Source organism: Aegilops tauschii, chromosome 3 (assembly GCF_002575655.3).
Source record: "Aegilops tauschii subsp. strangulata cultivar AL8/78 chromosome 3, Aet v6.0, whole genome shotgun sequence".
Classification (NCBI taxonomy): domain Eukaryota; kingdom Viridiplantae; phylum Streptophyta; class Magnoliopsida; order Poales; family Poaceae; genus Aegilops; species Aegilops tauschii.
The window spans coordinates 339854272-339875833 of NC_053037.3; positions in this window are offsets into that span (position 1 = coordinate 339854272).

Genomic DNA, 21562 nt, shown 5'->3' on the forward strand with positions numbered 1-21562 from the left:
TAACAGGACAACGATGGCATATCACGCAGACCCATTCATTCTTGCCAGCGATGCTACCCAGATTTTCTTTGTGGAAGACCCCTTGCATAAGAACGGCCATTTGGCGATGCATGGGAAGAGAAGGGTACTGGGTGTCGACGATGTTGCCGATGAGGACGAGTACGATGAATTTGATGAGTTGCCAGCCAAGGAATCACGCACCCGTGTAACAGAGTAGCGTAAAATCATCAAGAATCCCAAATTCATTCGGGGTCAACTTAATGATCCCAGTTCCCCCATGTACATGAGAATTAAGCCGTAAGACTAGTCTTTATGCCTACCCTGCAACTTAATTCGTTCAATTTAGAACTGTTGCGTGTACTGAATTTGTGAGTTATGCCCGATTTTCTGTTGATGTAAGAACCGTTAATATGTTGACCTTGATATGTTGTCAGCTCAGGCAATGAATATGAACTATTTTTTGTTATTATTATTATTATTATTATTATTATTATTATTATTATATCATAGAGGTAGCACACTCAATTGATTCACTACAGTATGTGTGAACAAAAATATGCAATCTGGTTTGCGAATAGCACACGGTTCGTTGATGAAAGCCGTGTGCAGACCAAACCCCACCACCCCGCCCATGATCTAAGTCGTGCTTTCTGATTGGCCAGAACCCAAACCCCACGGATCGTACATCTGCACCATTGGATGCTCCCAGAGCAAACGGCGATCCTCATCCCTTTCGACAACACATGCAGTTCCGGTTGTAATTTTATTTTTATGCACAAAATGCACGTTAATCTCAAATAATGTCTTAAATATAGCTAATGATACCTGAAATGCGCCATAAAATCAAACCCGTGGTATAATGGTGATTGCGTACCGTGGAAATTTTTATGAGGCCAAACAATGAAGTCACCGGCTACAGGAGTTTGAATTGACATGTCTCCTTTTGGAAAACCATGATCCTTTATGTGAGATGCTCAGGTTTGGAAGGAGCGGTCATCAAAACTTGTGCCAAACTTTACCAATTTTTTCCCACGTGGTCGTGAGAGCACGCCACAGGCACACATCGATTTTGATGATGTCCGGACTCCATCTGAATTTCCTGTAATTAAAATACCAACTAGTCCTACTGAAAGGATCAATACGGTCGACTAGAGGGGGGGGTGAATAGGAGACTACAAATTTTAATCTTGCTTGTCGTTTTTAAGGCTTAACGGATAAAAGAGTTCACTAGATATGCAACTAGGTGAATGCAACCTATATGACAAGCAAGCTCCAAGATAAATATGCTAGGCAACAAACTAAGTAGCAAGCCAACAAGCATACAACAACAAAGTAAGGTGCGGGAAAGGATTAACCACAAGTGAGACGAGGACGCGGATTTTATCCCGAAGTTCACTCTTCCTTGGGGAAGAGCTACTCTCCGTTTGGAGCGGTGCCGGAGCCAAAGCTTGCGGAACGCCACCGAAGGCTCACCGTAATCTCCTTCGAATCACCCCCAACGGATGAGCCTCGAATCACTCGGGGTTGGTCTTGAAGGCGACCACCACACCTTTACAAACTTCTCCAGAGCACACCACAAGCAAGGAAGCTTCCAGAGGAACCTCTAGCCGCCTAGGAGCCCAAGCTCCAAGAGTAACAAGTCAATGGGGGAAGAAATGTTGCGGGGAACGCGATTTGGTTTGGTCAAGTTGTAGATCGGGTCTTGCTCTCCCAATCCCCAAAGTTTCAACAAGTTTGGGTGGAGGGATTGAGAGTATTGAGCAAAATGGGGTGTAGCAATGGTGGAGCTCAACAAGACATTAGGGTTAGAGGTTGGAGGTGCAAGAAGAGGCTTTATATAGTGTTCTTGGCCGGGTGGGAGAATCTGCCCGTTGGACCCCGTGCGCACGGGGTACTCAGAGAGTTTCACACAACCCCGTGCGCACGGGGGTCAAAAGACCCCGTGCGCACGGGGTACTCAGAGAGTTTACACAGTACCCCGTGCGCACGGAGGTCAAAAGACCCCGTGCGCACGGAGTACTCAGAGAGTTACGCAGTACCCCGCAAAATGGAGGAAACGGACCTCCTACGGTTGAAACGGGGGTCCTGTTGATCAGGAGGGGTGTGGCGTACCGCCAAACGGATGAAGCGGACCTCCTACGGTCGAAACGGGGGTCCTGTTGATCGGGAGGGGTGTGGCGTACCGCAAAACGGACGAAACGGACCTCCTACGGTCGAAACGGGGGTCCTGTTCATCGGGAGGGGTGTGGCGTACCACAAAACGGGACTCCACGGGATATTGTTCATCTCCACCGTCGACCTCCTCCAGCCTCCACGGGCTACCGTCGACCTCCTCCGGCCTCCACGGGCTCCTGTTCATCCAGCCTCCACCGCGCGCCACTCCACCGGCTACTGTTCAACCACCCCTGCACGGGCACCCCTCCACCGTCTACTGTTCATCCAGCCCTCCACACCACGGGGTCCTGTTCAACCACCCCTCCACGGGCACCCCTCCACCGTCTACTGTTCATCCAGCCCTCCACCACACCATGGGGTCCTGTTCATCCAGAGGCAACGCCACCGCTCACTGTTCATCCACCCCCCCGCAACGCTCACTGTTCATCCCAGAGGCAGCATCGATCGGCTTCAGTTAGCAGCAGTAGTGAAGGAATCGCTCAATCGGGTTCAGTTAACAGCCATCGATCGATCGCTCGGGTTCAGTAACGCGTAGCCTGTAGTGCAATCGCTCGGGTTCAGTTAGAGCCCAACGCCTCGCTCGGGTTCAGTTAGAGCCAACGCCTCGCACACATGCGCCTACGTGTACGAGAGAAACGCGCATCGCTCGTCCCCCGACCTCCCACCGTAACCGGGAACTCCCCGAAATTTTCCTCGCCCTCGCTTCTACCACGATTTTTTCCGTCATGGACGGCCCAAAGAATGTCATGCAGCTGCGTCTCCGGCCCGCCCAGGACGAAAAGCCCATTTTCTGTCATGATTTTTTGTCATAGAAGTAGGAGCCCACCACATCTATGATGATACCGGGTTTTGTCACAATTATCGTCATAGAAGTGTCATATGTATGACAGAATTTTTTTTTGTTCGGCCCAAAATGTCACGGATGTGTCTTTTTTACTAGTGTCCCCAAAGTTTCAACAAGTTTGGGTGGAGGGATTGAGAGTGTTGAGCAAAATGGGGTGTAGCAATGGTGGAGCTCAACAAGACATTAGGGTTAGAGGTTGGAGGTGGAAGAAGAGGCTTTATATAGTGTTCTTGGCCAAGTGGGAGAATCTGCCCGTTGGACCCCGTGCGCACGGGCTAAGTCAGCCCCGTGCGCACGGGGTACTCAGAGAGTTTCACACAACCCCGTGCGCACGGGGTACTCAGAGAGTTTACATAGTACCCCGTGCGCACGGAGGTCAAAAGACCCCGTGCTCACGGGGTACTCAGAGAGTTACGCAGTACCCCGTGCGCACGGGGGTCCAAAGACCCCGTGCGCACGGGGTACCCAGTAACTTTCTGTCACAAACTTTCTGAGTACCACAAGCACACACACTAGGCTTTTAGGTGGTAGGAGTGGGTGGGCTAAGTGTATAAGGTTAGGCAATGGCATTCCCACACAACTTTCATCCACACAAACCCCTCTTAATAGTGCGGTCTTTCCTACGACTCGAAGCAAACCAAAAACTAAAACCTTCAAAGCGCCGGAAGACCACGCCTTTGTCCTTTTTGAAATGGGGGATTGCACATCTCCATCATGGAGCACTTGGAACCAATATCCCGAGATAAACTTTAGTAACCGATATTAGTTCAACTAACCACATTGTCATCACACCAAAATATAGTATAAGTGACACTTGCACTTTCAATCTCCCCCTTTTTGCTGCATTGATGACAACGTGGTTAGAGCATGGCATAGAGGATAAAAAGATAGAAAGCCATGGGACAAATAATGATTATGGTTGCTCCCCCTATATGTGTGCCCGGATAAAGGAATGCTTGAGAATGCATCAAGTACACACATAGGAGGCTCCACCAAGATCATTATTGTCAAGACATGAGATCAAACATAATAAACCTATAACGGTGCCTAGATCTCATGACATAGTGTGGTGAGCAAATATTGTGAGACACATAATAAGCAAGATGTGATAAACGCAATAAGTTCAATAATAAGGCTAGAGTCTCACAACCATAACTGAGTAGCTCACACAACCACACAACCGGAAAGTAAATAAGAGTATCTCAAGCCAGCTAAAACCAACCAACAGCGAGAAACACAAGGCTTGAGATCTCAACACACACAAAACACACCCACGAAACACACCCACGAACACACCACTTCTCCCCCTTTGTCATCAAGATAACAAAAAGGAGACAAATGGCGACACTCAGACCCGCTAGACAAGAGGAGTACTCGAGGCATCATCATCATCAAAACGCCACCCGGCCATCGGGAAAGATCGAGCAGTGGCCTCACTATCATTGTCCTCTGACCCTGGACCGACCTCCTGTAACATCCCAAATTTTCAATTTGGAATGTTATACATTAGATCATCATTGCATATCATATTTTATTGCATTTTTGTTTGATCCTAGAAATTCTACGCAACTCAAGGACCCGCGGAAAGAGTTGGGGATTTCATTATTTTCATATTCGAGTTTTTCTCGAATTTTGAAAGGAGGATCGTTTGATTTTAATTATTTTTCTCTTGAATATTTCTTTTATAGAAATAAAATAGAGAGGATAAAATGACTTCCTCAAAATAAAGAAATATCAGAGATTTAATATTAAAATCAAATAAGATTTTTATTCGGAGTTTTATCGCTATTTTATTTGAATTAGGAAAAATATGCATTTTTCAAAATTGCATTTTAGGCCCAAATAAATGTTCACCTTGTCCGGCCTATTTTTCGAGGACGGGGAAAATTTATTTCGGGATTTTTGGAGTCCGTTTAGTATTTCTTTTCTTTCCTTTTCTGCACGTTGGAATTATTTAAAAAAAAAGTCAAACCGACTCCGGGCCGTACCCGAGCGGGACTCCGCCCGGGGGGCTTTATAAGCCGCCACCCCCTGCCCGCCCAAGCCCACCAGCCGCCGAAGCCCACCCGCGCCCCAAAACCCTAACCCTAGCCCGCCGCCGCCGCAGTCCGCCGCCGCCCCGCCACCGACCCGTCGCCGCGCCGCCGCCTCGTCGTCGCTGGAGGTAGCCGCCGCCGCCTCGGTTTATGTAAGAAAACCGAGCGGGTTTTTTCTAAACTAAGATCCGTTTTTTAGATCCGGTTCGGTTTATTTTTTTCGGTTTAGTTATTTAGCGAACGTCCGTTCGTACGTTCATTTTAATGAACGGTTTTCACCGTTTAGCCACAGACAGCGAACGTTCGTTCGTTAGCCTGTTCGTCAGTTTTTCTTTTTCTCGGTTTTTCCGCGATTATTTTCGATCGCGCTTTCTGATCCGATTTTCGTTCTAGTATAACTTTTCGCTCGTTTATCGGAATCAGGCGATTCAAGCGCCTAGAGTTTCGTCTTGAAACCCTCTTTCTGTTTAACCAACTTAAACAAGATTTTGCTACTGTAAAATTTGACTTTAGTCCAGATTAGTAAACGGAGCTTGTTTCTTTCGCCGTTTGAGTTTTGTTGCTTCGTTTGATTTGATTCTTTTTGCAAACCGGAGTTCTTAAGTTGAACTTTCTGGTTAGATCTCTTATTTGAGTTTACCCTGTGCCCTTGCTTGATTGCTTATTGTATGCTTGTTTGTTTGCGATAGAGTACCCGGAGTGCGAAGCGTGCTACTACGAGTCTCTAGGTTTCGCGGATCATCAGCAAGGCTAGTAACACTTTGATCATACCTCTTTACTACCCAGTTTTATTGCATTGGATCAATCCTCAAACAATTGCATGATTAGGATCTGATTTAAATTGTGGGTTTGGGAAGTAGATGAGGTAGTACCTATTCAACTGTTTATTATCAAACCTTGGGAGTTACTTCTACGTTGCTTATATTGCTATGCTATGCTCGTAGACGTGGATTGGGTTTGAGTGTTTTCATGACATATGTGAGTATTGTTAATTAATGTTTAACTTAAGGTGGAAACTTTAATACACATCTGGGTGGATTGAGGCACCTGGGGAATTCCAGTGATTGCCTGTATTTTTGGAAATCCCGGGGTACCGTGTGATTCTCCTATGGACTGCCACCCAGGCTCAAAGGGATCATAAGATTATTCATGCTAGAAACTTCCGTGTGCAGCCACATGCCATTATGGGCTCTGGCATAGTTGAGTAAGTTGTGGGAAACCTTTCCATGATGGGCTAGCAGATGTAGGGGATTGTAGGTGTACATGCCTATCTATCGGTTAAGGGGACCTCTTCGGAAAGACTGTGTCTCGGTCATCCGTTTCTCAAACATCATGTAGTGCGAGAAATCAACGGAGGAGATCGAGTCTTGTGGGGAAAAGTGCACAAACCTCTGCAGAGTGTACACACTAATCATGGTTAGCCGTGTCCCCGGTTATGGACATCTTGAGTATCTAGTTTCTTGGATTATCATGTGGATCTCATCACTCTTAATTATAAAATTTGATTGGGTTATTAATTACTTTTTAATTGGGATTGAGATGGGGTTTACCATTCTCAATGTTTAACAACCACCATGATAGTTAAATAAAATATATTCCTTTGTTGTAGGAAAAAATTGGCTTTTCGCAAAACATATTAACCATACAGCCTCCACTAGCCATATATGCATGTAGTGATAGCATTATTCTGTTCATTACTCTCTTGTGTTACATTGCCAGCATATTCCATGTGCTGACCCGTTTTCGGGCTGCAACGTATCATGTTGCAGACTTTTCAGACGACGAGTAAGGAGCCTTAGGTCGTGGTCTTTCACTCAGTGATGCCGTTGGAGTTGATGGACTCACTTTATCTTCCAAGCCTTCCGCTGTTATCTTATTAGTTGGCCTTAAGCCATATTTATTGTAATAAGTTCTCTTTTGAGACATTCGATGTAATAAGTGTGTGATTGCTACTCTATTATAAATCCTTCAAGTACTGTGCGTGTTAGCATTACTGATCCAGGGATGACACTTATGCATAGAGATCAGACTGTTTGAGGTCTGGTCGCTACAACATGGTATCAGAGCACACGCTGACTGTAGGACACGACCACTAAGCTAAAGCCCTAGATCACTACTCTCTTCTCATTTCTAACTCCTCTCCTTTTCTACTCTTTAGGATGGCGGATGCAAGGATCAAGTTCATGCAACCGGACGAAGACACCCCTTTTTGGATGCCACTTGAAGGAAGTCACTAGGTACCTGAACATTGGAATACCAAGCTTCACCGGGACTTACAACGCCACTTTACTAGAAGAGGACCGCTGGATGATTCAAGTTCAAGTTCCAGGAAGGACGTTCAAGCCAGTCATTGAGCCCATAGAGTTTTCTTTTGATGCACCAACCTGGAGTCTAGGAAAGAGTATGGCAGCTCACATTACCATGGGACGCATTGGAGAAGTTTACCACCAGGATCTCAAGGATACTATCTACCAGATTTGTGGGCGCCGAGCTGAGCAATGGGAGATGATCAGCACCAGGAAGGATAGATCGATTGCCGCTTTCATCCAGGAGTTAAACCAGCACATTCGACGCCAGGAGAACCGGATGTGCGCAGGCATGACAGATTTGAAGAAGGCGATGCCAAGGATCACGGAGCTGGAGGAAGAACTCATGGCTACACGCGAAGATTATATGGAGGAAATCGTCGTACTAGTGGAGAAGAATGACGACCTGACAAGGAAGCTAAGAGTTTTCATGGGAGATCCCGCGCCAGGAGGAGGAGACGATGATTCCACTTGCCCAGAGAACTACATCATCATCGACGACACTAACTCAGACCCCGACGATAGCAATGATGACTATGTTGATGAAGCTGGAGCAGATATCATGGAGTCTTCGACCGATCAATTTTTCTAGTCGACCACCATATCAGTAGTAGTATTCCACCATGTATATAGTATAGTCCAAGCACTTTTGTAACGATAGTCCTAGATCGATTGTATGCCTTGTTTGATTGATTGAGTGATATGTTTGTGTTTGTCTCATGTGCATATGGGTAGTGTTTTCCCCCTAGACCTCATTCAATTATGTTTTCTCATCTTTTCTAAACCCAGCAGATGCCTCCGAGACGCGACAATGGATTTGCTTTCCCACCGGAGCTCACTCAGTTGATCCAGCAGTAGAATGCATTGATGCAGATACTAGTCCAGAATCAGAACCAGGGGAACAACAACAACAACAACCCACCACCACCACCACCAGTTGATCACTTAGCCCGTTTTCTTAGGCTGAATCCGCCGGTGTTCTCCAGTAGCACCGAGCCGATTGTTGCAGATGATTGGCTCCGCAAGATTGAAAGGGAGTTGACTACTGCAGGATGCACAGGTGCGGAGAGAGTGCGTTTTGCCGCACATCAGCTTGATGGACCCGCAACATCATGGCGGGAAAATTTCATAGTCACTTACCCCATTGACACTGTGACATGGGACCAGTTCCAGCAGGCTTTTCGCACTGCCCATGTATCAGCAGGAGCTATGGCCATGAAGAAGCGTGAGTTTCGCAACTTGCGACAAGGAGGGCGCACTGTTGGCCAGTATGTGGATGACTTTAGTAAGCTAGCACGTTATGCCCCAGATGACGTCGCTACAGATGCAGCTAAGAAGGAGAAGTTTCTGGAAGGACTGAATGATGAGCTGAGCATGCAGTTGATGGTGGCAAATTTCAATAACTACCAGGAGTTGGTGGATAGAGCACTCATGCTTGAAGGGAAGCAGCAGTAGATTGACAGCCGCAAGAGGAAGTATGGACAAGGGAAGTATAATTCTGGAGCTCAGCAGAGACCCCGTTTCACCCCAAACTCCAGGGGACTTGTTCATAACCATGGAGACCACACTCATAATGGAGGAAGTTCGCACAACCATAGTGGCTCCAAGAACGGTAATGGTAATGGAGGAAGTAGCGGATAGAACCGTTCCAACCCGGCAACACCCGCCAAGAAAGATCTAAGCCACGTTACTTGCTACAAGTGCGAGAGGAACGGACATTACGCTAATGAATGTCCTGAAGCTAAGAATGGAAACGGCAATGGAAGCTCTGGGAAGAAGCCCAATCCTTTCAACAGGGGACAGGTGAACCACGTTAACGTGGAGGAGGTTGAATCCCAGCCAGATGCAGCAATAGGTAAATTTTTGGTTAAGTCATTTACTGCAGTTGTTCTTTTTGATACGGGTGCATCGCATTCATACATATCAAGGGGATTTGTGGATAAGTATAAACTGCCCACCAGAGTTCTTAGTACACCTATGTTAGTAAGCTCACCAGGAGCAGAGTATATGGAAAGCCAAGGATGTTTTCAGATGCCATTGACCATAGGTAGGCACGTTTTCCCCTCAGATCTGATAGTTTTGGAGTCGCAAGGTTTGGATGTGATTCTGGGTATGGATTGGCTATCGATGTATGGAGGAAACATTGATTGTGCCAGTAATACGATTTTGCTCACCACCCCAGAAGGAAGAAGGATCAAGTATGTATCCCGACATGTGCCGAATAGGACTCAAGTAAATTCCTTATTAGGAGTTGTACAGGAGGAAGTACCAGTGGTGAAGGATTTTCCGGATGTATTTCCTGAAGAGTTGCTAGGCATGCCACCGGATAGAGACATTGAGTTTTTGATTGAGCTTTTGCTAGGCACATGGCCAATATCTAAGAGACCGTACAGAATGCCCGCAAAGGATTTGGAGGAAATTAAGAAGCAGATTAAGGAGTTACTGGATAAAGGTTATATCCGCCCAAGTTCGTCACCTTGGGGATCACCAGTGCTTCTAGTGGAGAAGAAGGATGGATCGTTAAGGATGGTTGTTGATTATCGAGGATTGAATGAGGTGACGATCAAGAACAAGTACCCACTGCCGATGATCAATGATTTGTTTGAACAGTTGCAAGGAGCTAAGGTGTTTTCCAAGATCGATCTGCGATCAGGGTATCACCAACTGAAGATTTGAGAGCAGGATATACCTAAGACAGCTTTTACCATGAGGTATGGGCTATATGAGTACACCGTTATGTCATTTGGCCTGACTAACGCACATGTCTATTTTATGAACATGATGAACAAAGTGTTTATGGAGTTTTTGGATAAGTTCGTTGTGGTGTTCATTGATGACATTCTGGTCTACTCGAAGAACGAAGAGGAGCATAAAGAGCATTTGCGTTTGGTACTTGGGAAACTCAGAGAACATCAGTTATACGCCAAGTTCAGCAAGTGTGAGTTTTGGCTGAAGGAAGTTGGATTTCTTGGACATGTTATATCCGGAGAAGGAATAGCGGTAGACCCCACCAAAGTTGTCACTATGAAAAATTGGGAGTCACCCATGTCAGTTGGAGAGATCCGGAGTTTTCTTGGACTCGCAGGATACTACCGGAGGTTCATTGAGAATTTCTCAAAGATTGCGAAGCCCATGACGGAGTTGTTGAAGAAGGACACCAAGTTCAAATGGACTGAGGAATGTGAGGCCAGTTTTCAAGAGTTGAAGAGACGCTTGGTTACATCACCAGTGTTGATTCTGCCAGATCAACGCAAGGATTATGAAGTGTATTGCGACGCTTCTCGTCGAGGACTTGGAGCCGTACTTATGCAGGAGGGAAGAGTTGTTTCATATGCCTCACGACAGCTTAAACCCCATGAGTTGAACTATGCTACGCATGATTTGGAGTTAGCAGCCGTAGTACATGCGTTGAAGACATGGAGACATTTTCTCATCGGAAACCATTGTGAGGTATACACGGATCACAAGAGTTTGAAGTATATCTTCACGCAGACGAAGTTGAATCTCAGGCAGAGGAGATGGTTGGAGCTCATTAAGGATTATGATATGAGATTGCATTATCATCCCGGAAAGGCTAACGTAGTAGCTGATGCGTTGAGCCGAAAAAGTCATGTCAATACACTCATGACCGGAGAATTACCCAGGGAGTTGGCAGAAGACCTTCGTGAGCTATGTTTGGAAATAGTTTCGAGAGGTTATGTAGCAGCATTGGAGATTCAGTCTACTTTGATGGATAAGATCAGAGAAGCTCAGAAGACGGACAAGGAGATTGCCGAGATAAAGGAAAGAATGAGTAAAGGAAAAGCTAAAGGATTTCGTGAGGATGAGCACGAGACCTTATGGTTTGAGGACCGCGTATATGTGACAAATGATCAGGAGATCAGGAAGTTGATTCTACAAGAAGCCCATGATTCACCATATTTGATTCACCCAGGAAATACCAAGATGTATCTGGATTTGAAGGATAGTTTCTGGTGGACCGGAATGAAGAAGGATATTGCAGAGTATGTAGCAGTTTGTGATGTATGTCAGAGAGTGAAGGCAGAGCATCAGAAGCCAGCAGGATTGCTACAACCATTGCTGATACCCGAATGGAAGTGCGATAAACTAGGCATGGACTTTATCACCGGATTACCCAGGACTCGTTCAGGCTATGACTCGATATGGGTTGTAGTCGACCATTTGATGAAAGTAGCTCATTTCATCCCAGTGAAGACCACTTACACCAGTGCTAAGTTGGCAAAGATATACATGACCAGGATCGTATGTCTGCATGGAGTTCCGAGGACCATTGTATCAAATAGAGGAACCCAGTTTACTTCAAAGTTTTGGAACCAGGCTAGAGTTCAGTACAACTTTTCACCCGCAGACAGATGGACAGACTGAGAGGGTTAATCAGATTCTGGAGGACATGTTGAGAGCTTGTGCACTAGATTATGGATCTAGTTGGGACAATAATTTGCCTTATGCGGAGTTCTCTTATAACAACAGTTATCAATCCAGTTTGAAGATGGCCCCTTTCGAAGCACTGTACGGAAGGAGGTGCAGAACAACGTTGTTGTGGGACGAAGTTGGAGACCGACAGTTGTTTGGACCAGATTTAATTAAAGAGTCTGAAGAGAAGGTTAAGCTGATTCGCAATAGACTCAAGGTAGCCCAGTCCAGGCAGAAGAGCTATGCAGATTCAAAACGCAAGGAGACAGTTTACGAAGTTGGAGACAGAGTGTATCTTCGATATCCCCACTCCGAGGAGTGAAGCGCTTTGGAGTTAAGGGAAAATTAACGCCACATTTTGTGGGACCATACAAAGTTTTGGAACGTATGGGAGAAGTTGCTTACAAGTTGGAATTACCCGAAGGATTGTCAGGAGTTCACGACGTGTTCCACGTTTCTCAGTTGAAGAAGTGCCACGCAGAGATGGCTGATATTCCTCTGAGAGATACAGTGCCGCTGGAAGCGATACAGTTGGATAGTGATTTGACTTACGAGGAGAAGCCATTCAAGATACTCGAGTTTGCCAGCCGAGTTACACACAAAAAAGTAATCAAGTTCTGCAAAGTTCAGTGGAGTCACCATACCGAAGACGAAGCCACCTGGGAACGAGAGGAAGACCTACGGAAGGATCACTCTCACCTATTTTCTAGCCAACCCGAATCTCGAGGGCGAGATTCATCTTAAGGGGGGTAGGTTTGTAACATCCCAAATTTTCAATTTGGAATGTTATACATTAGATCATCATTGCATATCATATTTTATTGCATTTTTTTATCCTAGAAATTCTACGCAACTCAAGGACCCGCGGAGAGAGTTGGGGATTTCATTATTTTCATATTCGAGTTTTCTTGAATTTTGAAAAGATGATCGTTTGATTTCAATTATTTTTCTCTTGAATATTTCTTTTATAGAAATAAAAGAGAGAGGATAAAATGACTTCCTCAAAATAAAGAAATATCGGAGATTTAATATTAAAATCAAATAAGATTTTTATTCGGAGTTTTACCACTATTTTATTTGAATTAGGAAAATATGCGTTTTTCAAAATTGCATTTTAGGCCCAAATAAATGTTCACCTTGTCCTGCCTATTTCTAGAGGATGGGGAAAATTTATTTCAGGATTTTTGGAGTCCGTTTAGTATTTTTTTCTTTCTTTTTCTACACGTCGGAATTATTTAAAAAAAGTCAAACCGACTCCGGGCCGTACCCGAGCGGGACTCCGCTCGGGGGGTTTTATAAGCCGCCACCCTTTGCCCGCCCAAGCCCACCAGCCGCCGAAGCCCACCCGCGCCCCAAAAACCTAACCCTAGCCCGCCGCCGCCGCGCCTCGCCGCCAACGCCGACGCCGCCGCGGAGCCTCGCTGCCAACGCCGCCGCCGCCTCGCCGCCGACCCGCCGCCTCGTCGTCGCCGGAGGTAGCCGCCGCCGCCGCCTCGGTTTACGTAAGAAAACCGAGTGGTTTTTTTTCTAAACCGAGATCCGTTTTTTTAGATCCGGTTCGGTTTTTTTCTTTCGGTTTACTTATTTAGCAAACGTCCGTTCGTACGTTCATTTTAACGAACGATTTTCACCGTTTAGCCACAGACAGCGAACGTTCGTTCGTTAGCCTGTTCGTCAGTTTTTCTTTTTCTCGGTTTTTCCGCGATTATTTTCGATCGCGATTTCTGATCCGATTTTCGTTCTAGTATAACTTTTCGCTCGTTTATCGGAATCAGGCGATTCAAGCGCCTAGAGTTTTGTCTTGAAACCCTCTTTCTGTTTAACCAACTTAAAAAAGATTTTGCTACTCTAAAATTTGACTTTAGTCCAGATTAGTAAACGGAGCTTGTTTCTTTCGCTGTTTGAGTTTTGTTGCTTCGTTTGATTTGATTCTTTTTGCAAACCGGAGTTCTTAAGTTGAACTTTCTGGTTAGATCTCTTATTTGAGTTTACCCTGTGCCCTTGCTTGATTTCTTATTGTATGCTTGTTTGTTTGCGATAGAGTACCCGGAGTGCGAAGCGTGCTACTACGAGTCTCTAGGTTTCGCGGATCATCAGCAAGGCAAGTAACACTTTGATCATACCTCTTTACTACCCAGTTTTATTGCATTGGATCAATCCTCAAACAATTGCATGATTAGGATCTGATTTAAATTGTGGGTTTGGGAAGTAGATGAGGTAGTACCTATTCAACTGTTTATTATCAAACCTTGGGAGTTACTTCTATGTTGCTTATATTGCTATGCTATGCTCGTAGACATGGATTGGGTTTGAGTGTTTTCATGACATATGTGAGTATTGTTAATTAATGTTTAACTTAAGGTGGCAACTTTAATACACATCTGGGTGGATTGAGGCACCTGGGGAATTCCAGTGATTGCTTGTATTTTTGGAAATCCCGGGGTACCGTGTGATTCTCCTATGGACTGCCACCCAGGCTCAAAGGGATCATAAGATTATTCATGCTAGAAACTTCCGTGTGCAGCCACATGCCATTATGGGCTCTGGCATAGTTGAGTAAGTTGTGGGAAACCTTTCCATGATGGGCTAGCAGATGTAGGGGATTGTAGGTGTACATGCCTATCTATCGGTTAAGGGGACCTCTTCGGAAAGACTGTGTCTCGGTCATCCGTTTCTCAAACATCATGTAGTGCGAGAAATCAACGGAGAAGATCGAGTCTTGTGGGGAAAAGTGCACAAACCTCTGCAGAGTGTACAAACTAATCATGGTTAGCCGTGTCCCCGGTTATGGACATCTTGAGTATCTAGTTTCTTGGATTATCATGTGGATCTCATCACTCTTAATTATAAAATTTGATTGGGTTATTAATTACTTTTTAATTGGGATTGAGATGGGGTTTACCATTCTCAATGTTTAACAACCACCATGATAGTTAAATAAAATATATTCCTTTGTTGTAGGAAAAAATTGGCTTTTCGCAAAACATATTAACCATACAGCCTCCACTAGCCATATATGCATGTAGTGATAGCATTATTCTGTTCATTACTCTCTTGTGTTACATTGCCAGCATATTCCATGTGCTGACCCGTTTTCGGGCTGCAACGTATCATGTTGCAGACTTTTCAGACGACGAGTAAGGAGCCTTAGGTCGTGGTCTTTCACTCAGTGATGCCGTTGGAGTTGATGGACTCACTTTATCTTCCAAGCCTTCCGCTGTTATCTTATTAGTTGGCCTTAAGCCATATTTATTGTAATAAGTTCTCTTTTGAGACATTCGATGTAATAAGTGTGTGATTGCTACTCTATTATAAATCCTTCAAGTACTGTGCGTGTCAGCATTACCGATCTAGGGATGACACTTATGCACAGAGATCAGACTATTTGAGGTCTGGTCGCTACACCTCCTCACCGGCTGCGGCCCTAGCTGCCTTTTGCTCACACCGCATAAGCTTCTCCTTGTTGATTTCCTTAATCTGACGACGCTGGATAGACTGGCACATCTTGAACATGTTGCTCAAGGTCTTGAAAAGAGACTTCTTCTCGCCCCTGGCAAAGACGGCCTCAGAACCTACAGACTTGGCCTTACCATGAGGGATCCGTGCAGTAGAGGACATGCCTAGAGTGAAAGTAGCACGATCCTCGGGCCTAGGGTTGCGCCCCTTCTTGATAGGCATATAAGGAGCAGGGGCAGCTGCGGTCCAGTTAGAGTTGCGCTTGGGAGTAGAGGTCTTGAATGAGGCAATGTACTTGGCAGGACAGACGGTCTCAATCAAAGCCTGTATGAATGGAGCATAGATCAAGGACTTGTTCTCTTGCACACACTGACGGAGCTCATAGTACATGAAATCCAGAACATCCACTTTCTTCTTCTGATGAAGATACACAAAGACATCTAGCATGGAGCTCCGAATGTTATGGGAATCGTCGGCCTTTGGAGTGAGGGTATACCTCAGGATATGGCGCATGGTGTCATAGAGGGGCAAGAGATCTTTGATTGACCCAGTGACAAACGACTCCTCTTGCTTGTATGCAAAGGAAATCTCATCCTTAGTGCACTGCCCACTCTCCCTAACTATGCCAAACTCATCAGATACAGCCTCTGCATCCATGAATGGGTAGGGAATGATCTCAGAGAACCTAGCCATAGGAGCAGAGCACCGATGTGTTCCAGACATCCACGTGAGGGTGCGAGTAGAGTCATTGGAGAAATACAAAGTGGCAAAGAACTGCATCACCAGATCTTCATTATAGGGATGGTTGAATGTGACAAACGGAATGAGACCCAATCTTCCAAGAGCGGAGTACACACCGGGATACAGATGATCATTGTCACGCAAACTCTCAGTGTTGACTTGCTTGTGAGGAGCAAACTTCTTTGACTTGGTCATGAGAAGCTCATGATAGACCCTTTGCTGAAACTCGTTCTTGAAGCGGGGATCCACTCCCATCCCAGTGGCAGCTGCATAAGGATGGCTCTGTCTCTCAGCCCAGAGCTCTGGCTTGGTCCACTTGGCAAGAGGCAAATTCCGGAGGTCACGCCCGCCCGGAATGGCTTGCTCGGGACTAGACACTTCTTCCTCCTCTTCATCCTCAACAACATGATCATCATCTTCTTCTATCTCTTCATCAACATTGGGGTTGACATAGGAGCATCATCTTGCGAGTCATATTCTTCCTCAGACTCATCGGAGGCCTCAACAACCGGCTGCTTTGAGGCTGCACGGCGAACACAGCCTTGACCAGACCCAGACCCCTGACCCATGCCTTCAGATGGCTGACGACGAGCAATTGTGAATTCCTTGGATCCTCCTTTTGGGCGCTTGCGACGAAGCTCAGCCCTCTTGTCAGCGGAATCTGAAACACACGCGAACACCCAACAATAAAAATCATGAAACACAAATGAGTACAAGTGCATGATGTATGGCAAGGTGATAGATAGAAGATCAGGTAAAAGTTCCTGGATAGCCCGTGCGCACGGGGGTTTAGACCCTGTGGGCACGGGGGTCCCGTGCGCACGGTACAAGACCGTAGACACGGGGCCCCGTGCGCACGGGGGTCAAACACCCCATGGACACGGGGATCTCCCAGCGGCAGCCACTTCCAAATCGAGATCCGGGAGTGGGTGCAGCAGGAAGACCAGAGGATCTATGCACCCGATTACTACCTAGAGACAAGGTGTGGCCAAACTAATCTAAGGAATAGTGAAACCCTAGAGGTAGATAACTTGAGGGGCATACATGGAGAGAGAGAGAGAGAGAGAGAAAGGGGACAGGACCAACCGGAGGAGAACCCCATCTGGATGCGGATCCACGGAGCAAGACACCCGACGAAGCCCGGAGGAGCTCCGGAGAGCGGAGGCGACGGCGGCGGCGCTAGAGGCGTCCTGGGGAGCGCAGGGGGAAATGGGTGGGAATGAGCCCGAACCCCCCGTGCCCCGCCTCTTCAGAGCCAGAAACCACAGCCCCGTGCGCACGGGCTAAGCGAGCCCCGTGCGCACGGGGGTCCCGTGCGCACGATACAGAGCCCGTGGGCAAGGGGTCCCCGTGCGCACGGTACAAGCCCGTGGGCACGGGGTATTCAGGAATATTCGACATGAGGGACTTTTTGAGGATAGGGCTGAGTGTAGACTCTTACCTGTTCTTCACAAGGCACTCGGTCTATATTTCCGAATACACCGCAAGATAGGCCCTATCACTATGAGAAGGGTATATGTGGAGCACTTGTACCAGAAGAGAAACGAGAAAACACCAAAATGAAAAAAAGAGAGAAAAGACTAGGAAACCAACACACCACACACACGAAGCAAACACGGATACAACCCTCAAGAGAGGGCGGCGGCCGAAGCCACCATGTTTGAGTTTATTTGGTATGGCACCGCGAAGATATGAACCTTGGGCCCAAGACCAATACTCATCTTTGAAGCACAAGTACCACCTAAAGTGGCTAATGTGAAAGATTGTGTTTGATTTATGCACTTCTAGGATAAGATAGCTCATGAGTTGAGCTAGCTCCCCCTAGACATGTGCCTACATCTAAGCAAGATAATACATGAGTATGTGTGTATGAGCAAGGATTTCATCCCAAGTTACTTATATCCACGATATTTAGCTCATGCCTTAACTCGCGGAATCTTGATTCTTCAAGCGGCTTGGTGAAGATGTCGGCTAGTTGATTCTCGGTGATGACATGGAGTAACTCAATGTTTCCCTTGGCCACATGATCTCTAATGAAATGATGGAGAATCTCAATATGCTTTGTCTTGCTATGTTGAACCGAATTCTCGGCGATCTTGATTGCACTTTCATTGTCACACCAAAGAGGCACGTTGTCACATTTGACACCATAATCCATCAAAGTTTGCCTCATCCATAATAATTGAGCACAACAACTTCCGGTGGCAATGTACTCGGCTTCGGTCGTAGAGAGATATATACAATTTTGCTTCTTTGAAGACCAGCTTACAAACGATCTCCCTAGGAATTGACATGAACCGGAAGTGGACTTGCGGTTAACCTTGTCTCCGGCCCAATCCGAATCCGAGTATCCCATTAACTCAAATGATGATCCTTTGGGATACCAAAGGCCCAAGTTTGGGGCATGAACCAAATATCGAAGGATTCTTTTCACTGCCGAATAGTGGCTTTCCTTAGGAGCGGATTGAAATCTTGCACACATACACACACTCAACATAATATCTGGCCTAGATGCACAAAGGTAAAGCAAGGAACCGATCATAGAGCGATATACCTTATGATCCACTTCTTTACCATTGGGATCAAGATGAAGTTGACCATTTGTGGGCATGGGTGTCTTCATTGGCTTGACATCTTGCATTTTGAACCTCTTGAGCATGTCTTAAATATAACGTGATTGGTTGATGAAGGTTCCTCCTCTTAATTGCTTCACTTGAAAACCGAGGAAGAAATTCAACTCTCCCATCATGCTCATAGCAAATTCCTTAGTCATAAGATTCTCAAACTCAACGTTAATAGCATGGTTAGTGGACCCAAAGATAATATCATCAACATATATTTGGCAGACAAACAACTCTCCTTTTACCCTCTTCGTGAAGAGAGTGGAATCTATTACCCCAATCTGGAACCCCTTCTCGCTTAGGAATGCCGTAAGGTGATCATACCAAGCACGAGGTGCTTGTTTGAGTCCGTAGAGTACCTTATGGAGTTCATAAACGTGAGAGGGGTGATCGGGGTCTTCGAAACCGGGAGGTTGCTTGACATACACCAACTCCTTAAGAGGACCATTAAGAAATGCACTCTTCACATCCATTTGATATAATTTAAAATCATGATGAGAGGCATAAGCAAGCAAGATGCGAATAGATTCGAGACGGGCAACGGGGCAAAAGTTTCACCAAAGTCCAAACCTTCAACTTGGGTGAAACCTTGTGCCACTAACCTTGCCTTGTTCCTTATTACTTGACCATGTACATCTTGCTTGTTCTTGAAAATCCACTTTGTCCCAATGACATTATGATATTCCTTGGGTCTTTCCACAAGGGTCCACACTTTGTTGCGGGTGAAGTTGTTGAGTTCTTCATGCATGGCATCTATCCAATCGGGATCGTCAAGTGCATCTTCCACCTTAAGGGGCTCAACACAAGAGACAAACGAGTGATGTTCACAAAAGTTTGCCAAACGTCTATGAGTAGTTACCCCCTTTTTGATGCTTCCATAGATGTTCTCGGTGAGATGTTGAAGATGTTTTAGCTTGGCGGACACTTTTTGCTCTTTGAGGTCAAGCTCTTCTTCACTTGGTTTTGGACTTGATGAAGAAGCTTGCCCTTGGGATTGTTTTAGCCTTGGAGACACCCTTCTCTTTGCAACCACAAGTTCTTGCTCATTAGGAAGTGATGAAGATGAAGACACTTGTGGTTGGGGTTGATCTTGATCTTGATCATGACTTTGAGCTTGATCTTGAGCCTCAATAATTGGTTCTTCATCATTGGAAGAGCTTGCTCTTGATCTTGCTCAGGAATATGAGGGACTTGATCTTGTTCTTGGATAGGTTCATGATCTCCCGAAGCATCGTGTACAAGTGGTGTCGGTGATGACTTCCCTTGTGGAGACTCCACAAGAGGGGCTCTTACTCCTTCTTCTACTTGGATATGGGGTGTTTCTTGTGGAAGAATGTGGCCTATCCCCATTGTCCTTATAGCTTGTGAAGGAGCCTCATCACCTACAACACTAGGAACAATTTGCTCCACACGGGAGCCATTATCTTCATCAAACTCCACATTTACCGTTTCCTCAATGCACCCGGTGGATTTATTGAGAACTCGGTAAGCATGAGAGTTTGATGCATATCCAACAAATATATCCTCATAAGTTCTAGACTCAAATTTAGCTAACCGGGATTTCTTATTTAAAATGAAACACTTACAACCGAATACCCGAAAGTATTTGATGTTAGGCTTTCTCCAGATTAGGAGCTCATACGGGGTCTTGTTCTTGAGCTTGCGAAGATAAAGCCGGTTTGAAGCATGTGGTGTTGATGGCTTCGGCCCAAAGCTTGTATGGAGATTTGTACTCATCAAGCATGGTCCTAGCCATCTCAATAAGAGTCCGATTCTTCCTCTCCGCAACACCATTTTGTTGGGGAGTATACGGTGTGGCATATTGGTGCTTTATACCCTCTTCACTCAAGAATTCATCCATTGTATAGTTCTTGAACTCAGTGCCATTATCACTTCGAATTGCCTTGATCTCACAGTTATGTTGACGTTGAGCTTCTTTGGCAAAGTTGATGAAGGTTTCTTGAGTTTCATCTTTAGTCTTGAGAAAGAACACCCAAGTATATCTTGTGAAGTCATCAACAATGACAAGGCAATACCTCCTCCCTCCCAGACTATCATATGTTGGAGGCCCAAATAGATCCAAATGGATAAGCTCAAGGGGCCTCAAGGTGGTGATGACAGTCTTCACTTTATGAGCTTTTTCATGAAGCTTTCCGGCAATGCAAGCACTACAAGGATGATCTTTGGCAAAAGACACATTGCTTAGTCCAAGGATGTGCTCCCCCTTTAAGAGAGATTGTAAATTTCTCATGCCCACGTGGGCTAGCCTACGGTGCCATAGCCACCCCACGTCGGCCTTGGCCATTAGGCATGTTGCAAGATGAGTTTTCTCTTTTGAGAAATCAACCATGTAAAGGTTGTCTTCAACATGCCCAACAAAGACCACTTTGAGATTGCTTCTCTTAAAGACGGTCACATGGAATTCACCAAAATGTGAATCATATCTGGCACGAGCCAATTGAATAGTTGAAAGTAAATTGTAGTGAAGGGATTGGACAAGCATGACATTTGAAAGTGACGAATCATTAGAGATTACCACCTTGCCCAAACCCAATACCTTGCCCTTGCTATTGTCACCAAAAGAGATGTTCGAAGAGGCCTTGAGTGAATCAACGAACTCCACAAGCATCTCCCTTTCTCCGGTCATATGATTGGTGCATCCACTATCGATCACCCATTGAGTTCCACCGAAGACATAGTCCTACAATAATCAAGCTTTGGTTATAGGTACCCATTTTGCAATGGGTCCTGGTGAGTTAGCAACAAGGGTCTTGGGAACCCAAATAGTCCAAGCATAATCATCATACTTAGTCCCAACAAATTTTGCAAAGGTATAGCCATCATCCCCTCTCATGAGAACATAAGATGGATTGTTCTTGCCGGCAAAATTCTTGGGAATGGCCTTGTCCCTAATGACCTTGCCACTCCCAACACCCTCCTTTTCCTTCT